Here is a 5,665-nt window from a genome sequence, read left to right as displayed (position 1 = left end):
AAATGGGATGGATTCAAACTACAAAGCTTCTTCTCAGTAAAAGAAATAATCAATGAAGTCAATAGAGAGCCTATGGAATGGAAGGAAATTTTTACCACATGCACATCATATAGAGCACTAGTCTTTAGGATACATAAAGAACTCAAAACTCTTAACACAAAAATAACAAATAACCAATCAATAAGTGGGTCAAAGAACTGAACAGACACTTCTCAGAAGAAGATATACGATGATCAATCAACAAATATATGAAAAATAGTCAATACATCTAGCAATTACATAAATGCAAATCAAAACTAAGATTTTATCTCAGTCTAGTCAGAATGGCAGCTATTAAGAAAACAAACAACAGAGCTGGGGATGTGGCTCAAGTGGTAGCGCACTTGTCTGGCATGCATGGGGTGCTGGGTTTGATCCTCAGCATCACATAAAAAATAAAATAAAGATGTTGTGTCCGCTGAGAACTAAAAAATAAATATTGAAAAATTCTCTCTCTCTCTCTCTCTCTCTCTCTCTCTCTCTCTCTCTCTCTCTCTTTTAAAAAAAAGAAAACAAACAAGAATAAATGTTGGCAAGAATGTGGGGACTCCAGTATGGATAATACTTGGAAAACTGGGAATGGAACCAACATTTGAAACCAGATATTCCACTCCATAGTGTATACCCAATGGACTTAAAAAAAGCATACTACAGGGACACAGCCACATCAATGCTTATAGTAGCACAATTCACAATAGCTAAACTGTGGAACCAATCTAGATTCCCTTCCATAGATGAATGGATAAAGAAAATGTGGTATATATACAGAATGGGGTATTATTCAGCTTAAAAATGGAATAAAATCATGGCATTTCCAGGTAAATTGATGGAGTTGGAGAATATAATGCTAAGTGAAGGTAGCCAATCCCCCAAAATCAATTGCCAAATGTTTTCTCTGATTTAAAGATGCTGATTCAGAATTGTAGTTGTGGGTGTGCATGGATGAATAGATGAACTGTAGATAGGTCAAATGGGAGGGAGGCGGAGGGAGGGGGAATGGGAGTAGGAAAGAGGGTGGAATCAGATGAAAGTCCTTACCCTAAGTACATACATAAAGACACAAATGGTTGTGTACAACCAGCGATATAAAAAATTGTGCTCTATAGGTGCAATATGAATTATAATGCATTCTTCTGTTATATATAACAAATTACAATTTAAAAAAGATATTCTAATACATTTGATGTAAAAATTCAGGCCAGGTGAGGCAGCACATGCCTGTAAATCCAGTATCTCAGGAGGTTGAGACAGGAGAATAGATAGTTCAAAGTCAGCCTCAGCAAAAGCAGGTGCTAAGCAACTCAGGGAGACCCTATCTCTAAATAAAATACAAAATAAGGGTGGGAATGTAGCTGAGTGGTTGGTGCCCCTAAGTTCAATCCTCGGTGCCTTAAAAATAAATAAATAGTTTAGTAAGCATGTGAATCATATATTAAATGTATTAAACTGTGCACTACCTGACCCTAGTCTCAAACTATATACTGTGTTAACACATATTCTTAACAAAGATAAGTTAGGGATAGAGAAATTCACAGTTAACTGCCATATTTAAGTCCACTAATGAGAATGTTTGCTTGTATAAGATGTTATATACTATTAAATATATATATGTACACATACATGTATAAACAAGGTTTTACATACTATGAAATATTTATTTTAAATAAGACATGCAACTGTTTGGTAAATTGATAACTCATTTCTATTATTAAAAATCTCAATACTAATAGTATCCTTTTCTGCATTAAATTGACAGCTCTCTAGCAATAAGAAGACAGAAAAGATAGTATTAAAAATTATCCACTGAGAAGTTATATTATTTTCATTACTGTTAAATAAATAAAGATACACATGTACATTTAGTAGAATGCAGTCATAAGAATCAAGGCTTAGATATAAAGATATTTGCCATATTATCAACTTTTTTTTTTTACCAGATTGTAGTTCCTATCAGATATTGAAAAAACACATGAAGAAATGCTTTGCCATATAAAATTTGGCCTCTTGGGCTTACCTTCTCAATTACTTAACAAAACACCTTCACTTAAAAGTGTATTATTTCATTAATTATTAATCATTCGGTACCTCTAATCAAAAATAAAATGCTCTGGTTGCTTATATATTTCTGAGTTTGTGAACGTAATATAATTTTTTTATCTGTTTAAAGAAAGAATTAGTGTGATCCTTTGAGTCTTCATTAATTTCGTGAAAAAAGTTTTGTGTATACAAATATTAATGGTGCACTTACTATATGCAATATCTTATGGGCAAAGCAAATATATTTCAAATACACTACATTTCCATTTATATGTTAGCAATAAAAGAATATATCAATATGTTTAAATACATTGTAGTATTCTGAATTTTATAAGGAAAGAGAAAAATAAAATGGAGACCCAAAAAGGATCTTTTCAGATATTATCCAATAGTAAAATAAGATACTAACTCAAGGAAATAGAATGTAAAGAATATCAGAGGGCCAGGGTTGTGGCTCAGTGGCAGAGAGCTTGCCTAGCACACATGAGGCACTGGGTTCAATCCCTGGCACCACATTTTAAAAAAAATCAACAAATAAAACAAAGGTAATGTGTCCATCTACAACAACAAAATCAAAAAATAAAAAAAAGAATATCAGAAATGATAATGAAACTATACTTCAATCATTATCTTATGAATAATGTATAGAGTTTTCTAAGGAGTGTGTATCTGTATCCTAATGGTTATACACAAAAATGGTGAAAAAAGGAAAAAAAAACTAAGCTGAATATTCTTCCCTGTAATAGGCTAACTAATAAAAGCTTGTGATATAATTCCTAACTCAGTTTTTTTTCATGCAAAATTAGATACGTACTGGATGGATATAGTGAAAAAATTATAGTTATAGGTAACACATAGATTAGAAATTTGATTAAGAAATGAAGGATAAATATATCATTTGAATGACAGGATAAGTCAGAGTGTTTTGAATGTATTGTTATTAGACAAAGGTGCTAAAAGCATGCAATGGAGAAAAGATAGCATCTTCAACAAATGGTGCTGGGAGAACTGGAAATCCATATGCAACGAAATGAAACTGAATCCCTCTTTCTCACCATGCACAAAAGTCAACTCAAAATGGATCAAGGAGCTAGGAACCAAACCAGAGACTCTACATCTAATAGAAGAAAATGTTGGCCCTAATCTCCATCTCTTGGGGTTGGGCTCCAAATTCCTTAATAGGACACCTATAGCACAAGAGTTAAAATCAAGAATCAACAAATGGGATGTATTCAAACTAAAAAGTTTTTTCTCAGCAAGAGAAATAATAAGAGAGGTAAATAGGGAGCCTACATCCTGGGAACAAAGTTTTACCTCACACTTCATATAGAGCTCTAATCTCTAGAGTATACAAAGAACTCAAAAATTTAAACAACAAAAAAATAAATAACCCAAACAAAAAATGGGCCAAGGACCTGAACAGACACTTCTCAGAGGAGGACATAGAATCAATCAACAAATACACAAAAAATACTCATTATCTCTAGCAATCAGAGAAATGCAAATTAAAACTACTCTAAGATACCATCTCACTCCAGTAAGAATGGCAGCCATTATGAAGTAAAACAACAACAAGTGCTGGGGAGGATGTGGGGGAAAGGGTACACTTGTACATTGCTGGTGGAACTGCAAATTGGTGTGGCCAGTTTGAAAAGCAGTATGGAGCTTCTTGGGAAAGTTGGGAATGGAACTGCCATTTGATCCAGCTATTCCCCTTCTCAGACTATTCCCAAAAGACCTAAAAAGAACATACTACAGGGACACAGAGACATCCATGTTCATAGCAGCACAATTCACAGTAGCTAGACTGTGGAACCAACCTAGATGCCCTTCAATGGATGAATGGATAAAAAAAATGTGGCATTTATACACAGTGGAATATTACTCAGTACTAAAAAAATAACAAGATCATGGTATTTGCAGGGAAATGGATGGCATTAGAGCAGATTATGCTAAGTGAAGTTAGCCAATCCCTAAAAAACAAATGCCGAATGTCTTCTCTGATATAAGGGGGGTCACTCAAAATAGAGTATGGAGGAAGAGCATGAGAAGGAGATTACAACTAAATAGGGAAGAGAGGTAGGAGGGAATGGGAGGGAGAAGGGAAATTGCATGGAAGATGGAAGGAGACCCTCATCGTTATACAAAATACATGTATGATGATGTGAGGGGGAAGAAAAAAAGAGAGAGAGAAATGTGTCACAGTAGATTGGGTAGAGAGAGGTAATGGGAGGGGAGGGGAGGGGAGGGGAGGGGGGTTAGGGAGGGCAGCAGAATACAATAGACACTAGTATTGCTGTATGTATACACATGGCCGTATAACCAATGTGATCCTGCAACCTGTACACGTGGAAAAATGAAAATTCATACCCCATTGGAATCAAATGTATGATATGTCAAGACCATTGTATTGTCATGAGCAACTAATAAAAAGTTATATTTATCTGTTCAAAGAGTGACCTAAGTATATGGAAAGACAAAAGAAAAAAGTCAACAGGATACTTGAGATTGATGGTTGAAAGTTCTGAAAAGAAACACTAAATTGCCCAAAAGAGAGAAGAAATATAAAGCATATTTTGAATTTTTAGAAGGACAATTAACTTGTCTTCTATTACTGATGAAACCCATAAAGAAAAGAAAGTGTAATATTAGCGAACTTAATAAAGCTGAAATCCCCACCTCCATTTAATATAAAGGAAGAGACAGAAGAGATTGATGTGTAGATCCAGTGTGGGAGTGGCTTCTATATAGGGAATCCAAAAGGATATTTGTGGAACTAGGGCAGACGTGGCTGCATGCATGTGTGTGTTACTCTTCACAGTTCCAGGACATGTCTTTCCTATTGTGGTCATCATGTGAATATATATCTGTTCAAAAGCTTTCCATACAAAGGTCATTCAAGTGGAGAAAAAAGAATTGTTTCTCTTTTTTGCATACCACTGCATTTATTTGAAAAGAGGCTTCCTTTCTGAAAACCAACTTGCCATATTGGTTAAAAGTGGAACAATAAGTGTCAATAAATTAAATATTATAAGGCACAAAAGAAGGCCTGGTGATACTAAGGACAGAGTGAGTATGCATTATTTAACTAGGGTCAAATAAGTGTGGACAGTTATAGAGTTATCAGTGGCTGGCATATTTTTTACTAAAAATATTCTAAAGCAAAAATGAAAATTGAGATTTTTCAACAAGAAATGCTGATAATTCGTAACATGTTGAAGATTACTAATTTGGATGTAATAGCTTAAAAGTTGATTAAAATGTTTTTAATGGAGTGTATGTATCATAAGGGCTAAGTAGCACACCTGAATGGAGAATTTAACTTTCCAATACTGGCTAACAATGATCACTAACGAGAATAATGAAAACATAGTACCTAAAAAAGGGATTTTGAGTTTTTTCTTCACTCAGTGTTTTATTTTTTATCTAACCTGTTCACAAAGATTTAATGAGGACAAATAATTATGATTATAAAATGGCAAATTAATTCTGATCATAAAATAACTTAAAATGCTATATTTAATTTAAACTGTTATGCGTTTCATTACATTGCTGATTTTTACTATCTTATATTTGATCTTTCTAATGG

The sequence above is a fragment of the Callospermophilus lateralis genome, unplaced genomic scaffold, assembly GCF_048772815.1.
Source record: "Callospermophilus lateralis isolate mCalLat2 unplaced genomic scaffold, mCalLat2.hap1 Scaffold_105, whole genome shotgun sequence".
Classification (NCBI taxonomy): Eukaryota; Metazoa; Chordata; class Mammalia; order Rodentia; family Sciuridae; genus Callospermophilus; species Callospermophilus lateralis.
This window is presented reverse-complemented; position numbering follows the sequence as displayed.